The sequence below is a fragment of the Lissotriton vulgaris genome, chromosome 1_1, assembly GCF_964263255.1.
Source record: "Lissotriton vulgaris chromosome 1_1, aLisVul1.2, whole genome shotgun sequence".
Taxonomy (NCBI): domain Eukaryota; kingdom Metazoa; phylum Chordata; class Amphibia; order Caudata; family Salamandridae; genus Lissotriton; species Lissotriton vulgaris.
The window spans coordinates 1,371,317,892-1,371,337,350 of NC_141685.1; the positions used below are offsets into that span (position 1 = coordinate 1,371,317,892).

At 45.9% G+C, this 19,459-nt stretch overlaps 1 non-coding gene across 1 annotated transcript; it reads right to left on the minus strand.

The window, feature by feature from the left end:
* Window positions 1-7,260: 7,260 nt before the first annotated feature.
* TRNAH-GUG (transfer RNA histidin (anticodon GUG)) lies at window positions 7,261-7,332 on the minus strand. The gene has a single exon. It is a non-coding gene; the product is annotated as a tRNA-His (tRNA).
* Window positions 7,333-19,459: the final 12,127 nt, after the last annotated feature.

The window sequence follows — 19,459 nt, forward strand, 5'->3', positions numbered from 1 at the left end:
TCCTCACACATGCTATTTGCTGTTAAAGCCTCAAAGGTCACCAGGCAGGGAAGAGCGGACCCTAAAAGTTTATAGGGAGGCAGGGGTTAGAACCTGTTGGGAGAGAAGGTGGCTTACCTATTTCGACGTGAAGGTTGTATCTCAGTACTTACGAGATTACCGGCCTCCGTGCTCCATGAACCTGTAGTCCTGCTGCGGTGTCCCGAGTGAGTTAGGATCAGGAGCATTCTGATATTTATACTCGTTCAGGAAGGGCGGTACCTGCAGAGGGGTGGAGCAAGGGGCGTAGCTGCGCATGTGGAAAGATCAGTGTCGAGTGCTCATGGGCTACGCATGCGCAGAAGTGTGTAATTGTTTACATTTGGAAAAAGTAGCACAGAGGGACTGCAGAGAGGGACAGGGCCACGAGTCCAGACGGAAACAGGACTCAGCAGTTCAATGAATTCCATGGTATGGAATCATTAAGTCCAGTCAAGTGGGTGGACAGGCGGTAAATCCACCGTTGTTCTTTGGTATGGAGGGTTCTTTCATCGCAGTTGTCGAATTTCTCGATGACTGTCCACGTAAAATCGTTAGGAGTATGGTTGTGCGACAGAAAATGTTCTGTTAGTTTGCTGATATTTTTGCCGCACCTCATGGTGCTCCTGTGTTCGGTCATTCTTGTCCTTACTTTTCTGGTCGTCATCCCGACGTATCTTAGGCCACAATGGCATGTTATTAAGTACACCAGGTTAGCAGAATTGCAATTGGTGAACTGCCGTTGCGTCCAAACTTTGCCATCTTCGAGATTGAGTGTTTTGGATGGAGTGGTCAGATGGCAGACACTGCAATTGTTGCAAGGTTGATGTCCAGTCAGTTTGGGCAGCCCCCACGCATTGAGGATAGTGTTGTCTAAGGGACGTTGGTTTTTTCTGGGTCTTGTCGAGACCAACTGGTCCCTTAAGTTTTTAGCTCTCTTGAAAGCAAAGCGAGGGAGGTCCCACTTTCTGGTACCAGAGTTGATTATTTTCCAGTTCTTCTTGATGATACTGGACACCTGATTGGAGGCCGTGTTATACGTTGTAACACAGGTCATCACAGGAGGTTCCATTGATTTTGGTATATTTTCCAGGAGTGCATCCCTGTTCAGGTTGCGTGCCCGTTTACAGGTTTTAGAGATGATTCTCGTTGGATAACCACGGTCTTCCAGTTTATGGACCAAGGCTCCGGACTGTGATTTGTAGTCTTGGATGTTACTGCAGTTGCGCCTTATTGGCTTTTCTGGACCTCAACATCAAAGCACAGAACAATGGTTTAACTACCACCACCTACTACAAACCCACCTCACGTAACTCCTTGCTGCGCTTTGACAGTTTCCACCCTAGGCCTCTCAGAGAAAACCTCCCGTTTGGCCAGTTTTTAAGAATAAGGCGCAACTGCAGTAACATCCAAGACTACAAATCACAGTCCGGAGCCTTGGTCCATAAACTGGAAGACCGTGGTTATCCAACGAGAATCATCTCTAAAACCTGTAAACGGGCACGCAACCTGAACAGGGATGCACTCCTGGAAACCATACCGAAACCAATGGAACCTCCTGTGATGACCTGTGTTACAACGTATAACACGGCCTCCAATCAGGTGTCCAGTATCATCAAGAAGAACTGGAAAATAATCAACTCTGGTACCAGAAAGTGGGACCTCCCTCGCTTTGCTTTCAAGAGAGCTAAAAACTTAAGGGACCAGTTGGTCTCGACAAGACCCAGAAAAAACCAACGTCCCTTAGACAACACTATCCTCAATGCGTGGGGGCTGCCCAAACTGACTGGACATCAACCTTGCAACAATTGCAGTGTCTGCCATCTGACCACTCCATCCAAAACACTCAATCTCGAAGATGGCAAAGTTTGGACGCAACGGCAGTTCACCAATTGCAATTCTGCTAACCTGGTGTACTTAATAACATGCCATTGTGGCCTAAGATACGTCGGGATGACGACCAGAAAAGTAAGGGCAAGAATGACCGAACACAGGAGCACCATGAGGTGCGGCAAAAATATCAGCAAACTAACAGAACATTTTCTGTCGCACAACCATACTCCTAACGATTTTACGTGGACAGTCATCGAGAAATTCGACAACTGCGATGAAAGAACCCTCCATACCAAAGAACAACGGTGGATTTACCGCCTGTCCACCCACTTGACTGGACTTAATGATTCCATACCATGGAATTCATTGAACTGCTGAGTCCTGTTTCCGTCTGGACTCGTGGCCCTGTCCCTCTCTGCAGTCCCTCTGTGCTACTTTTTCCAAATGTAAACAATTACACACTTCTGCGCATGCGTAGCCCATGAGCACTCGACACTGATCTTTCCACATGCGCAGCTACGCCCCTTGCTCCACCCCTCTGCAGGTACCGCCCTTCCTGAACGAGTATAAATATCAGAATGCTCCTGATCCTAACTCACTCGGGACACCGCAGCAGGACTGCTGGTTCATGGAGCACGGAGGCCGGTAATCTCGTAAGTACTGAGATACAACCTTCACGTCGAAATAGGTAAGCCACCTTCTCTCCCAACAGGTTCTAACCCCTGCCTCCCTATAAACTTTTAGGGTCCGCTCTTCCCTGCCTGGTGACCTTTGAGGCTTTAACAGCAAATAGCATGTGTGAGGAAACAGAATTACCTATTCTCACTCACTGACTATCTCCCGCTGTTTAGTCCACCACTTTCACTTCGCTTAAGAAACGCCCTATATTTCACTGCCGCCATACATTTTCATGGCCACGTTAAATTCCCGCCGGTAGAGGTCGTTCACTCACCTTTAACTTGCCGGCAGTGCGTTGTGTTTTTGGTATAAAATACTTACCTGACTTTACCATGTACGTCTGTCTTCGTCCTTTGTGTTTTGTGTACAGTAAAGCGGAGGGAACCCCCCTCCACACACGTATAGCACCTTAGCGTGTGCGACACATTTTAATAATCACTTCACTTAATATAAAAAAAAATTTCACCCACACTCTCATTGGTCCTGAGGAAAGCCAGTTTTATAACAAGAAAAGGCCTGGCTGAAAGATGTCGACCACATAGGACCCGGGAGTTCATAACCCGCTCCACCGCGTCCGCTTGCCTTTTTATACGCTAGCGTGGGCCCAGCTATTAAAGTTCTATATACCCTCGGGCACTGGGACCTACAGCATAGCTTTTAAATCACTTTCTTATACACCCCCTCACAGCACACTCAGAGAAGTATACCAGCTCCTCAGTATTCTGGAGTCGAAGCACACCCGGGACGCATTCGGCGTTACTGTGGTGGGCCCGATGATGAAGCATGCCACCGACTAGGTCGGTGGGTGAGGGCTTAACAACCAAACCAAATGGTTTGCCGTCATACGTACTGAGTCTCCATTGGTAAAACACAACCTAGCTAGTCCTTTTTTGATAATTACATATAATTGGAGTATACCTGACTGACAGATTTAATTTACTTGAAAGCCCCTTGTAAAGTGGTATACCATATACCCAGGGACTGATTGTGCCGCCCAAAGAAATAGCATTTCAAACCTGTCTCAAGCCTGCTACTGCAGTGCCTGTGCTGCAGTGTACTGCCACTTCGACTTGGCATTTAAAACTACTTGCCAAGCCTTAAACTCCAATTTTATTACATATCAGTAACCCCTAAGGTAGGCCCTAGGTAGTCCGAGGGGCATCATGCTATGTAAGTAAAAGGTAAGACATGTACTGTGGTAGTTTGTATGTCCTAGTAGTATCAAACAGTCTATTACATTTTTCACTACTGTGAGGTCTGCCCCTCTCATAGGTTAGCATTGGGTATTCCCTTATACTTTTTGGGGGGTAATTCCATATCAGAGAGGAGAAGCTTTATTTATTTATTGATAAATCCTATCTACTGGTGAGGTTGGATTTAATCTTACTATTGTATAAATGCCATTTTAGAGAGTGAGCATTTCTCTGCACTTACTGCTCTATTTGCATCAAAACCTGTCTTCAATTGACGTCTGGATTGGGCTGCGAGACAGCTACATATGTGCATTCCCTGTAGACAGCCACAACACAGGTCACTCAAATGCAACTGCATTCATCTGCATTCTGATTGGCCTGGGGGAGAGCTCCGCTACCCTTACTGCAAATATGTTCAAGAACGATAATTTATATCAGTATGTACAGTATACCTATATCTTATAATCATGTGTGTTTAAATAATTTGTCGTTAGATCGTTTAAATATTGAAAAGGATCGGTTTTAATAGACATTTTACAAAAACAACTGGTACATTTGGGAATTCTGTAAAGGAAAAACCCAACTGCTGTGACATTGCCAACCACAATGCCGTGACTCGGATTCAAACCGAGGTTGCTGCGGCCACAACGCAGAGTACTAACAACTATACGATCACGGCGAGCTACTTGGGCTCAATAACGTACAGTGACATGAAGAAATTATAATTCGGAACACTCAGGGCTGCTCCTGTGATAGGCTGAATGTGTTCATTGCTTCCTCATTCCTTGTACAAAGGCTTTATCTCCTCAGTTGTTGATAGGCTGAAACCGTTTCCTGGCCGCCTGCTTGTGAACTTGCAGGAGTCAAAGATCACACATACACTGGTGGGCCTGTGATGGGACACCAATGCAGAGAAACACATCTGGCGCAGATATTCTATTCTGTTTATTAGACCTGCATCTCCCCTGTACCTCCTCAAGCCATCTGTATGTGAAGCAAGAAAGAGTTAAGGAACGGTCCATCTACTCTTTTATTGGGAGGATGCTGCCGTGAGCTCCTCCCAGCTAATCACACAAACAGCAGTAAAGCAAGATAACTACACAGTTAGGGGGGACTGCATGGTTAGGTTTTTGAGGAATTATTGAAACTGACCTCAGTGACCCATAATCAGAGCTGTGGCTAATGACTGCATGCCTAATTATGATGAATCAAGCACCATGGCTCGTAGGGGCCCCACAACACACTTTTCTTAGCTCATTGAATTAAAGTATAAACTTCTGCCATGTGTGAGTGGTAAAGGCTTGTTAATTTTGTTGCTTTTCAAATTCACGTCTGACAACAAGACAAAGGAACATTGGGGCATCAGACGCTTTGGAAAGTAGCCACCAACCGCAGAGAAAGAGAGAAAGAGGGAAAAGACAGTATGAGGTGTGGAGAAAACAGCAGCAGGTACAAGGAGCTCAAATGAGATTAATGGTGCCTAAATAGAGCACGTAAAGGAACAGTTACAAATCTAGGAAAAGGGAAAGAAAAGACTAGGAAAAAACACAGAAAGAGCTTGTAGATGAAATTCTCTTCCAGGAACAGCAGGTTAAGAGAAATTACACAGGGAGCAGTTAAGCTTGTAACACGGGGAGAATAGAAAAAAAAATGCAGTTTTATGAAGTGTGTTTGCCTAATCCAGCTAGCACTTTTATTTTATTTCTCTATTTGCTTCTTTTATTGGTAAAGTAAGTTTCAAGTGCATGCACAGGTATGACCGAGAGAGCCAGGGTATAATAATTTGAAGCGTTTGCACCAGCGCTAATGAAGGACGAGAGTTATAGCAAAGATATGAAAGGGGGAGCGATAATAAATATGTGATATGGCAATAGTGACACCAAAATAAGCCACCTATTTATAAAACTGACATGGAAGAAATACTAAAGGTTAACTTCTGAAATTGTAGCTGATGTTAAAAAGATTCTCGTTGTCGTCAGGATTTGAACCTGCGCGGGGAGACCCCAATGGATTTCTAGTCCATCACCTTAACCACTCGGCCACAACAACTGACTGTAAGGCGTGTGCACATAATCTGTATGGAAGTTTTCAAGGTGTCCCACAGCAAATTCCTGATATTCTGCAATGCACTTTTTAAAAATAAGGTTTTTTTCAGCAGGCACATTCTCTCCTAAAAACAAAAATTGCATGCGTATATCTCTAGTTTGGAATACCATAGGCTTGCATGCATACTCTCATGGGTCACTCAAGTTTTTTGGACCCTATTGCACTCTGTTTTCGTGCTGCTTTTAGTATATGGCCCATATTACAGAAGTCTACCATCTTTGAGTATTTGAGGCTCCTTTGTAAGTGCTTTATATTTTTTCCTTGAAGAGCTATATAATAAAGGGGTCCGGGAAAGATTGCATTTATGGAAGATAAAAGAAGGCCCACCAAATGCTGTAGAGAAAGCTGATGTTTTACTCATGTTATCCTTAGTTCGTTTTTGTTAGACGTTGCATTCTTAAGGTGGTCCCAACCCCACCTTATTGCTTTTCACCTCCGCATTTTGCTGTATCTTTTTGTTGGCCTTAGGACTCTGATCACTTTATTGCTACTAATCAGTGCTGAAGTGCACGTGCTTCTTCCCTAATCATGTGTATAATTGGAGTATACCTGACTGACAGATTTAATTTACTTGAAAGCCCCTTGTAAAGTGGTATACCATATACCCAGGGACTGATTGTGCCGCCCAAAGAAATAGCATTTCAAACCTGTCTCAAGCCTGCTACTGCAGTGCCTGTGCTGCAGTGTACTGCCACTTCGACTTGGCATTTAAAACTACTTGCCAAGCCTTAAACTCCAATTTTATTACATATCAGTAACCCCTAAGGCAGGCCCTAAGTTGTCCTAGGGGCATCATGCTATGTAAGTAAAAGGTAAGACATGTACTGTGGTAGTTTGTATGTCTTAGTACTATCAAACAATCTATTACATTTTTCACTACTGTGAGGTCTGCCCCTCTCATAGGTTAGCATTGGGTATTCCCTTATACTTTTTGGGGGGTAATTCCATATCAGAGAGGAGAAGCTTTATTTATTTATTAATAAATCCTATCTACTGGTGAGGTTGGATTTAATCTTACTATTGTATAAATGCCATTTTTAGAGAGTGAGCATTTCTCTGCACTTACTGCTCTATTTGCATCAAAACCTGTCTTCAATTGACGTCTGGATTGGGCTGCGAGACAGCTACATATGTGCATTCCCTGTAGACAGCCACAACACAGGTCACTCAACTGCAACTGCATTCATCTGCATTCTGATTGGCCTGGGGGAGAGCTCCGCTCCCTTTACCGCAAATATGTCCAAGAACGATAATTTATGTCAGTATGTACAGTATACCTATATCTTATAATCATGTATGTTTAAATAATTTGTCGTTAGATCGTTTAAATATTGAAAAGGATCGGTTTTAATAGACATTTTACAAAAACAACTGGTACATTTGGGAATTCTGTAAAGGAAAAACCCAACTGCTGTGACATTGCCAACCACAATGCCGTGACTCGGATTCGAACCGAGGTTGCTGCGGCCACAACGCAGAGTACTAACCACTATACGATCACGGCGAGCTACTTGGTCTCAATAACGTACAGTGACATGAAGAAATTATAATTCGGAACACTCACGGCTACTCCTGTAATAGGCTGAATGTGTTCATTGCTTCCTCATTCCTTATACAAAGGCTTTATCTCCTCAGTGGTTGATAGGCTGAAACCGTTTCCTGGCCGCCTGCTTGTGAACTGGCAGGAGTCAAAGATCACACATACACTGGTGGGCCTGTGATGTAACACCAATGCAGAGAAACACACCTGGGGCAGATATTCTATTCTGTTTATTAGACCTGCATCTCCCCTGTACCTCCTCAAGCCATCTGTATGTGAAGCAAGAAAGAGTTAAGGAACGGTCCATCTACACTTTTGTTGGGAGGATGCTGCCGTGAGCTCCTCCCAGCTAATCACACAAACAGCAGTAAAGCAAGATAACTACACAGTTAGGGGGGACTGCATGGTTAGGTTTTTGAGGAATTATTGAAACTGACCTCAGTGACCCATAATCAGAGCTGTGGCTAATGACTGCATGCCTAATTATGATGAAGCAAGCACCATGGCTCGTAGGGGCCCCACAACACACTTTTCTTAGCTCATTGAATTAAAGTATAAACTTCTGCCATGTGTGAGTGGTAAAGGCTTGTTAATTTTGTTGCTTTTCAAATTCACGTCTGACAACAAGACAAAGGAACATTGGGGCATCAGACGCTTTGGAAAGTAGCCACCAACCGCAGAGAAAGAGAGAAAGAGGGAAAAGGCAGTATAAGGTGTGGAGAAAACAGCAGCAGGTACATGGAGCTCAAATGAGATTAATGGCGCCTAAATAGAGCACGTAAAGGAACAGTTACAAATCTAAGAAAAGGGAAAGAAAAGACTAGGAAACACACAGAAAGAGCTTGTAGATGAAATTCTCTTCCAGGAACAGCAGGTTAAGAGAAATTACACAGGGAGCAGTTAAGCTTGTAACACGGGGGAGAATAGAAAAGAAAATGCAGTTTTATGAAGTGTGTTTGCCTAATCCAGCTAGCACTTTTATTTTATTTCTCTATTTGCTTCTTTTATTGGTAAAGTAAGTTTCAAGTGCATGCACAGGTATGACCGAGAGAGCCAGGGTATAATAATTTGAAGCGTTTGCACCAGCGCTAATGGAAAGGGGTGACCACTCGGTCCCCCCGAACGTATGGTGGAGTACCCCGATCCCCCCGGGAAGCCATCTTGGGCGGGAGGCGAGTCTCGGCTGGTATGCCCGAAGCGGCGTAGCCGGGGCGCGCTTTGTTCACGCCCTAGAGTGGGTTGTCCTAGACACTGAAGCCGCCAACCACGCCCCCGGAGGCGGGCGGAGGCGGGTTTACGCCCGCCCGAAGAAGGATAAAAGGAGCAACAAGCCAGAGAAGCATCCTCTTGTTCCTGTGCTCTGAAGCTGCACCTCCCCGCTGCATGTGAGCTCGAGACGGAACGAAGAGCCAATTTTGAGCGTTGTAAGTTTTGTCTTTGTTTTACAGATATCTTCGTGTGAAAATGCCGGGCAAGAAGGTCGGAAAGCGGGTCGGTACCGATCAGATGCTCCGCATGCTCATAAAAGAGGTAGCCGATTTGAAGAAGCAGATGGCGGCAAAGAACGGGGAGGGAGGACCGAAGCGAATCGTCGGACCAGCATTGCCGGGAGTAGCCCCTAGCGGGAGAAGCAAGAGGTCCAAGAGGGGGGCACTTGGGGGGAGGCCCCGGTTCCCGATACACCGATAGAGGAGCCAATCTCGGTTCCGAAGGAGGGGCATCCGATCCCCGTGGTGGTTACCCCCGTGAACGGGGATGATATGCCTCCAGAGTTGGCGGCGCAACTGGCAGCGTGGTTGGGTAAAGATGGTGAGGGCGCCACGGCTGACGACGCCAGGGCAGTAATGAGACAACTGCGGGAATCTAGAGAGGCTGCGAAAGCACCATCTTCTGTTCCCCCACAGGTTCCGGTGGCTGGGAATGCAGCAGGCGCAAGTTCGGCAGCAAGTACGGCACCTAGTGCAGGTAAGCGGTTACTGCCGATTGCGGGGGAAGGGTCTGTACCCTCACGAAGGGAGAAAGTGGCCCAGCATGTTCCACTTGAAATTAAGGAAAAGATTTGGGCCGATAAGTATGTGAACATGTTTTCTTTGCTTACTGACCATTACGAGATGGAGCATGTGAAGGGCCAAAAAGAGCTTATGCATCCGAGTGTTTGGCGCGCTAAAATGGCCGCCTTTAAGGTCGACGAAAACATAGGTACTTGGGGCAGAGCATTTGGCATTTTTACCTCCATTATGGGTGAGCGAAGGCCTGAGTTGTTGACAGAGTTACCTATTTATCAGACACGTATCATGGAGTATTCTCTAGCATACGAGGGCAATCAGTGGTTTTGTTACGACAATATTTTTAGGAAGGCTAAGGAGCACGACCCAGCTCTAACATGGGATTGTTATGACTCCATTTCTTGGCAGAAGATGGAGAATTCAGGCATGTTAAAAGTACCATTGTCAGGGAGTAACGGGGGTGAGTCTTCCCGCCAATCCTCTGGGACACCCTTTCGGACGGGTGCAGGTAACGAGCACCACTCGAAGTCGAGTGGCAACGCAGGTAAAAGGGGGATTTGTTGGAATTTTAACAGGGGAAAATGTACGAGGCCCCAGGGGTCATGCAAGTTTAGACATGAATGTGGGGGGTGTGGACAGTCCTCTCATCCTGAGACCATGTGCAGAGCCAAGACGGGTGATAACGGTGGTAGGGGAAGCGCCAAACAGGTCTGAAATAGGCCGAGGGGCGCCTTTACCTACCCCGATTGATACCATGGCAATGATTCCTTGGCTCAACGAATACCCGGATCATGTTTCCGCTGGAGTGTTGCGAGACGGTTTTTCATATGGTTTCCGCATTCCAGTGGGAGATTTTTGGGGTGTAGCAAGTTGTAAGAACCAACTGTCGGTCCTGCAGCATACGGCGGTGGTACAGGCAAAGATTGAAAAAGAGGTGACTCGAGGGCGTGTTGCCGGTCCATTCGATTTACCACTGGTTGCTAACTTTGTTTGTTCCCCCTTAGGGGTGGTCCCTAAGAAGGACCCGGGTGAGTTCAGGCTGATACATAACTTGCCAGCTCCACGTGGTCTTTCCGTAAATGATGCGATAGACCCGGAAGTGTGTTCGGTGCGGTACGCATCTTTCGATGAGGCCGTCGCCATGTTGAATCGCCTGGGGCCCGGGGCGCTGATGGCAAAGTCAGACATCGAGTCAGCGTTCCGGTTGCTCCCGGTACACCCAGACGATCAGCGTCTCCTTGGTTTCATGTTTCAGGGTCGCTATTACATGGATAGATGTACGCCAATGGGATGCTCTATATCTTGTGCTTATTTTGAAAAGTTCCGTTGTTTTCTGCAATGGGTCTTCACAAAGAAGACGGGTTTTCAGCACGTTATGCATTATCTCGATGACTTTCTGTTCCTGGGGGCAGCCGGGGATCCAGAATGTGGACAGGCTTTAAATGAATTTTGTGTCTTAATGAACCATTTTGGTGTGCCATTGGCACCAGGTAAGACTGTGGGTCCCTCGACTTCACTCGAGTTTCTGGGGATCGAGCTCGACTCGGAAGAAGGTTGTTTTCGATTACCAAGAGAAAAAGTGGTAAAATTCAGGGCATCCCTTGAAACATGTATTCATGAGACTAAGGTAAACCTGCATCAAGTGCAACAAATGGTGGGCCAGTTGAATTTCGCCCTCAGAGTAATGCCAATGGCCCGCCCCTTTTCCCGCTCGATTGCACAAGCCATGGTCGGCCTGAAGGAGGGACACCACCGCACGAGGCTCTCGGCATAGATTCGCCAGGACATGCGCATTTGGTTGGCATTCCTGGCGGATTTCAATGGTCAAATTGTCTGGAATAAACCGGCGGTTTCCTCCGAGGAGCTGGGGCTGTGGACAGATTCGGCGGGGAGTATAGGTTTTGGTGCCATATTCGGCACACATTGGTCGGCTCAAAAATGGCCGTCATGGTGGCACGAGTGCGGGCTGACGAATAACATTGCTTTTCTCGAACTCTTCCCTATTTTGGTGGCCCTGAAAAATGGCCTGAGGGGTTCCGGGATCACTCTGTGGTGTTCTGGTCTGATAACATGACCGTGGTTGAGTGTATCAATAGTCAGGCAGCACGTTGCAAATGGATTCTGAGACTGCTCAAAGAAATTGTGTTATTGTGTATGCAGTTGAATGTGCTCTTTAGGGCAAAACATGTCCCGGGGGTACTGAACCAAGCGGCCGATGCGCTTTCTCGTTTCCGTATGCAGGCCTTCTGGGGTTTTCTGCCCACAGCGGACCCGGTGGCGGCACCCTTTCCCGAAGCTCTCTGGTCTCTCGGTGCCCCGAACTACAAAACCTCGTGGGAGAGAGTTTAGCACCCAGGACAAGGAAGGCATACGAAGGGGCGTTCCGTTCCTATTGGTCCTTTTTGGGGTCTGCTAGGGGGGAGCTTTGGGGCCAGGAAGAGCTTGTCGTAAAATTTTTGCTGTCTTTACATCAGGCAGGCAAGTCAGTAGCTACGGCCCAAAGGCACCGGGCCGCCATTTCCTTTATGGCGAGGGCGCATGGGATCCAGGACCCGACAGCGTCTTTTGTGGTGCAGAAAGCGCTACGTGGGTGGCAACGCCTTGAGGGTCGCAGAGTAGATGAGAGGCACCCGATTGGTCTGGATAGGTTGGCCCTGTTGTTATCCGTACTCCCTGCGACATGTTCATCCCAGTATGAAGCAGTGTTATTCCGGGCCGCTTTTGTGTTAGCATTCCATGGGGCAAAGCGGGTAAGCGAACTGGTGGCGAAGAACAAGCAGGATACGGTGGGAGGATTGTGCCGAGAGCACATTCAGGTTAAGGGGGAGACTATGATTGTCTCGTTTGTCAGGTCTAAGACCGATCAGGGTGCGAGCGGGGACTGCGTAGTCATACATCGGAATCCCGGATCTCCCATGTGCCCTGTTGTTTGCGTAGAGGAATATTTAGCGCAGAGGGCGGCATCATGGGGGGGGACCTTGTTGAGACACGCTGATGCCACCCCACTGACGAGGTTTCAGTTCCAGCGGGTGCTTGCAATGGCAATTTCGGCCGCGGGCTTGAACCCCGGCGAGTTTGGGACCCATTCCTTTCGGATAGGGGCTGCTACAGAGGCTACAGCCGGGGGTCTGAGTGTGGAAAAAGTGAAACAATTGGGGCGTTGGTCCTCAAATTGTTACAAAAGGTATGTGCGGTTGCACATGTTGTGAAGCTGATATCATGTACTCACGCTTCTTGTTTTTGTTTGGTTTACAGTTTCGCAAGCTTACGAGGCGGGGCGGACTGTGCAGTCGACCCGACACCTGGGAACCAGCGGTCAAAGATCACCGGCTGCGGAGATAGTGGTGTGGGTCGTGGGCCACTCATACGTGAGGCGTGCCGCGGACGTATTCAAAGCAGGTGACATGTTTCACGTAGCTGGGGAATACGGGTACAGGGTGACCTTCTACGGAAGGGGCGGGCTCTGTATTGACCAGTTTCAATCCTTTTTCGAGGGTTTGTTAGGGCGGACAAGGTCACCGCCATCTATAATCATAGTGCATCTTGGGGGCAATGATTTGGTGACCACTGGTAGACGACTTCTTCTCGAGGCGATCCTATCCACAGTAAGCTGGTTGGCGAGAAGGGTTCCAGGGTGCACAATTGCATGGTCCCATATGATTCCACGTAAGGTGTGGCGGGGGGCTAATTCGGTGTGTGCTATAAATCATTCGGTGAAGAAAGTGAACAACAAATTGGGTAGACTGTTCCGTTCAAGTGCATTGCATTCCATTCCTCATGGTTGTATCAAGGGGGACGGTATGTACCTGGAGGATGGGGTCCATTTGTCCCGGGTGGGGAATGTGTTACTCATAGGAGACCTCGTAGCCTGGCTAAAGGGTTTACAGCATGACCTTTAGGTAGGAGTTTTGTGGGGGGTCCGGATAGGCGGTCAACTATCCGGCCTGTGGCGGTAAGGTCATGATCGGTGAGCAGTAATTGGAAGATCCCTATGGGGGGGGCGTCACCCATTACGGATGGGAGCGCCCGGGGGGAGGTAGCCATTGGCCCCTCAACGGGTAGGCGGTCCCTTCTAAGGATGGGACGCCGAAAGGAAAGGGAAGGCGGTCAAGGCCCCTCCCTGGATAGGAGGGGCTACGGGCCCCTCCTGGGAATTTCCCGGGGCCAGGACATCTGCGACAGCAGATGTGGTAAGTTGTGTGGGGTGGGGAGGGGGTCTACGCTACCTCCTAGACACCTCACACGAGTCCTCGGACGACCTTAAAATGGCGTCGAGTTAATTGGGGCCCCCGTCAAGACAAGGGAAATTGGTATGTGCACATGAGGTACAGCCCTCTGTGCGGTCGCCCCTCGCAAGTGAGGGGGTATTTCTGGTTTAGGGATCTGACACCGGTTACGACCTTGCCGTTGGCCCTTAACGTTAGGATGTACAATTTCAAGTTATTAATGTATTGGTAGGATGTTAGTTTCGGCTAGGAGAACCTTTGTATTAGAAATATGTTAAGGTTAGCCAAAACATCGTAATGTGGAAACGAAATTGTACATGATATGAAACTGTTATTTTAATATTTTGATTTTGTTTCATATTTTAATAAATACGGCCGGGAAGGGTAACTCCCTTCCCGCCTTCCAAAAGTTCAGAACTGTTTCCGGTTTCCCATCCTTGGGGATTGTGTTGAGAGGGGGTGGCGGGTATCTCAGCCATATGAAGGACGAGAGTTATAGCAAAGATATGAAAGGGGGAGCGATAATAAATATGTGATATGGCAATAGTGACACCAAAATAAGCCTCCTATTTATAAAACTGACATGGAAGAAATACTAAAGGTTAACTTCTGAAATTTTAGCCGATGTTAAAAAGATTCTCGTTGTCGGCAGGTCTCGAACCTGCGCGGGGAGACCCCAATGGATTTCTAGTCCATCACCTTAACCACTCTGCCACAACAACAGACTGTGAGGTGTGTGCACATAATCTGTATGCAAGTTTTCAAGGTGTCCCACAGCAAATTCCTGATTTTCTGCAATGCACTTTTTAAAAATAATGTTTTTTTCAGCAGGCACATTCTCTCCTCAAAACAAAAATTGCATGCCTATATCTCTAGTTTGGAATACCATAGGCTTGCATGCATACTCTCATGGGTCACTCAAGTTTATTGGACCCTATTGCACTCTGTTTTCGTGCTGCTTTTAGTATATGGCCCATATTACAGAAGTCTACCATCTTTGAGTATTTGAGGCTCCTTTGTAAGTGCTTTATATTTTTTCCTTGAAGAGCTATATAATAAAGGGGTCCGGGAAAGATTGCATTTATGGAAGATAAAAGAAGGCCCACTTGTCTCACCAAATGCTGTAGAGAAACCTGATGTTTTACTCCTGTTATCCTTAGTTCGTTTTTGTTAGACCTTGCATTCTTAAGGTGGTCCCAACCCCACCTTATTGCTTTTCACCTCCGCATTTTGCTGTATCTTTTTGTTGGCCTTAGGACTCTGATCACTTTATCGCTACTAATCAGTGCTGAAGTGCACGTGCTTCTTCCCTAATCATGTGTGTAATTGGAGTATACCTGACTGACAGATTTAATTTACTTGAAAGCCCCTTGTAAAGTGGTATACCATATACCCAGGGACTGATTGTGCCGCCCAAAGAAATAAGCATTTCAAACCTGTCTCAAGGCTGCTACTGCAGTGCCTGTGCTGCAGTGTACTGCCACTTCGACTTGGCATTTAAAACTACTTGCCAAGCCTTAAACTCCAATTTTATTACATATCAGTAACCCCTAAGGTAGGCCCTAGGTAATCCTAGGGGCATCATGCTATGTAAGTAAAAGGTAAGACATGTACTGTGGTAGTTTGTATGTCCTAGCAGTATCAAACAGTCTATTACATTTTTCACTACTGTGAGGTCTGCCCCTCTCATAGGTTAGCATTGGGTATTCCCTTATACTTTTTGGGGGGTAATTCCATATCAGAGAGGAGAAGCTTTATTTATTTATTGATAAATCCTATCTACTGGTGAGGTTGGATTTAATCTTACTATTGTATAAATGCCATTTTTAGAGAGTGAGCATTTCTCTGCACTTACTGCTCTATTTGCATCAAAACCTGTCTTCAATTGACGTCTGGATTGGGCTGCGAGACAGCTACATATGTGCATTCCCTGTAGACAGCCACAACACAGGTCACTCAACTGCAACTGCATTCATCTGCATTCTGATTGGCCTGGGGGAGAGCTCCGCTCCCCTTACCGCAAATATGTTCAAGAACGATAATTTATGTCAGTATGTACAGTATACCTACATCTTATAATCATGTGTGTTTAAATAATTTGTCGTTAGATCGTTTAAATATTGAAAAGGATCTGTTTTAATAGACATTTTACAAAAACAACTGGTACATATGGGAATTCTGTAAAGGAAAAACCCAACTGCTGTGACATTGCCAACCACAATGCCGTGACTCGGATTCGAACCGAGGTTGCTGCGGCCACAACGCAGAGTACTAAACATTATACGATCACGGCGAGCTACTTGGTCTCAATAACGAACAGTGACATGAAGAAATTATAATTCGGAACACTCAGGGCTACTCCTGTGATAGGCTGAATGTGTTCATTGCTTCCTCATTCCTTATACAAAGGCTTTATCTCCTCAGTGGTTGATAGGCTGAAACCGTTTCCTGGCCGCCTGCTTGTGAACTGGCAGAAGTCAAAGATCACACATACACTGGTGGGCCTGTGATGGGACACCAATGCAGAGAAACACACCTGGCGCAGATATTCTATTCTGTTTATTAGACCTGCATCTCCCCTGTACCTCCTCAAGCCATCTGTATGTGAAGCAAGAAAGAGTTAAGGAACGGTCCATCTACACCTTTATTGGGAGGATGCTGCCGTGAGCTCCTCCCAGCTAATCACACAAACAGCAGTAAAGCAAGATAACTACACAGTTAGGGGGGACTGCATGGTTAGGTTTTTGAGGAATTATTGAAACTGACCTCAGTGACCCATAATCAGAGCTGTGGCTAATGACTGCATGCCTAATTATGATGACGCAAGCACCATGGCTCGTAGGGGCCCCACAACACACTTTTCTTAGCTCATTGAATTAAAGTATAAACTTCTGCCATGTGTGAGTTGTAAAGGCTTGTTAATTTTGTTGCTTTTCAAATTCACTTCTGACAACAAGACGAAGGAACATTGGGGCATCAGACGCTTTGGAAAGTAGCCACCAACCGCAGAGAAAGAGAGAAAGAGGGAAAAGACAGTATGAGGTGGGGAGAAAACAGCAGCAGGTACAAGGAGCTCAAATGAGATTAATGGCGCCTAAATAGAGCACGTAAAGGAACAGTTACAAATCTAAGAAAAGGGAAAGAAAAGACTAGGAAAAACACAGAAAGAGCTTGTAGATGAAATTCTCTTCCAGGAACAGCAGGTTAAGAGAAATGACACAGGGAGCAGTTAAGCTTGTAACACGGGGGAGAATAGAAAAGAAAATGCAGTTTTATGAAGTGTGTTTGCCTAATCCAGCTAGCACTTTTATTTTATTTCGCTATTTGCTTCTTTTATTGGTAAAGTAAGTTTCAAGTGCATGCACAGGTATGAACGAGAGAGCCAGGGTATAATAATTTGAAGCGTTTGCACCAGCGCTAATGAAGGACGAGAGTTATAGCAAAGATATGAAAGGGGAAGCGATAATAAATATGTGATATGGCAATAGTGACACCAAAATAAGCCACCTATTTATAAAACTGACATGGAAGAAATACTAAAGGTTAACTTCTGAAATTGTAGCCGATGTTAAAAAGAATCTCGTTGTCAGCAGGATTCGAAACCTGCGCGGGGAGACCCCAATGGATTTCTAGTCCATCGCCTTAACCACTCGGCCACAACAACTAACTGTAAGGCGAGTGCACATAATCTATATGCAAGTTTTCAAGGTGTCCCACAGCAAATTCCTGATATTCTGCAATGCACTTTTTAAAAATAATGTTTTTTTCAGCAGGCACATTCTCTCCTAAAAACAAAAATTGCATGCGTATATCTCTAGTTTGGAATACCATAGGCTTGCATGCATAGTCTCATGGGTCACTCAAGTTTATTGGACCCTATTGCACTCTGTTTTCGTGCTGCTTTTAGTATATGGCCCATATTACAGAAGTCTACCATCTTTGAGTATTTGAGGCTCCTTTGTAAGTGCTTTATATTTTTTCCTTGAAGAGCTATATAATAAAGGGGTCCGGGAAAGATTGCATTTATGGAAGATAAAAGAAGGCCCACTTGTCTCACCAAATGCTGTAGAGAAACCTGATGTTTTACTCATGTTATCCTTAGTTCGTTTTTGTTAGACCTTGCATTCTTAAGGTGGTCCCAACCCCACCTTTTTGCTTTTCACCTCCGCATTTTGCTGTATCTTTTTGTTGGCCTTAGGACTCTGATCAATTTATCGCTACTAATCAGTGCTGAAGTGCACGTGCTTCTTCCCTAATCATGTGTATAATTGGAGTATACCTGACTGACAGATTTAATTTACTTGAAAGCCCCTTGTAAAGTGGTATACCATATACCCAGGGACTGATTGTGCCGCCCAAAGAAATAGCATTTCAAACCTGTCTCAAGCCTGCTACTGCAGTGCCTGTGCTGCAGTGTACTGCCACTTCGACTTGGCATTTAAAACTACTTGCCAAGCCTTAAACTCCAATTTTATTACATATCAGTAACCCCTAAGGTAGGCCCTAAGAAGTCCTAGGGGCATCATGCTATGCAAGTAAAAGGTAAGACATGTACTGTGGTAGTTTGTATGTCCTAGTAGTATCAAACAGTCTATTACATTTTTCACTACTGTGAGGTCTGCCCCTCTCATAGGTTAGCATTGGGTATTCCCTTATACTTTTTGGGGGGTAATTCCATATCAGAGAGGAGAAGCTTTATTTATTTATTGAAAAATCCTATCTACTGGTGAGGTTGGATTTAATTTTACTATTGTATAAATGCCATTTTTAGGAAGTGAGCATTTCTCTGCACTTACTGCTCTTTTTGCATGAAAACCTGTCTTCAATTGACGTCTGGATTGGGCTGCGAGACAGCTACATATGTGCATTCCCTGTAGACATCCACAACACAGGTCACTCAACTGCAACTGCATTCATCTGCATCCTGATTGGCCTGGGGGAGAGCTCCGCTCCCCTTACCGCAAATATGTTCAAGAACGATAATTTATGTCAGTAAGTACAGTATACCTTCATCTTATAATCATGTGTGTTTAAATAATTCGTCCTTAGATTGTTTAAATATTGAAAAGGATCTGTTTTTAATAGACATTTTACAAAAACAACTGGTACATTTGGGAATTCTGTAAAGGAAAAACCCAACTGCCGTGACATTGCTAACCACAATCCCGTGACTTGGGTTCGAACCGTGGTTGCTGCGGCCACAACGCAGAGTACTAACCACTATACGATCACGGCGAGCTACTTGGGCTCAATTATGTACAGTGACATGAAGAAATTATAATTCGGAACACTCAGGGCTACTCCTGTGATAGGCTGAATGTGTTCATTGCTTCCTCATTCCTTATACAAAGGCTTTATCTCCTCAGTGGTTGGTAGGCTGAAACCGTTTCCTGGCCGCCTGCTTGTGAACTGGCAGGAGTCAAAGATCACACATACACTGGTGGGCCTGTGATGGGACACCAATGCAGAGAAACACACCTGGCGCAGATATTCTATTCTGTTTATTAGACCTGCATCTCCCCTGTACCTCCTCAAGCCATCTGTATGTGAAGCAAGAAAGAGTTAAGGAACGGTCCATCTACACTTTTATTGGGAGGATGCTGCCGTGAGCTCCTCCCAGCTAATCACACAAACAGCAGTAAAGCAAGATAACTACACAGTTAGGGGGGACTGCATGGTTAGGTTTTTGAGGAATTATTGAAACTGACCTCAGTGACCCATAATCAGAGCTGTGGCTAATGACTGCATGCCTAATTATGATGAAGCAAGCACCATGGCTCGTAGGGGCCCCACAACACACTTTTCTTAGCTCATTGAATTAAAGTATAAACTTCTGCCATGTGTGAGTGGTAAAGGCTT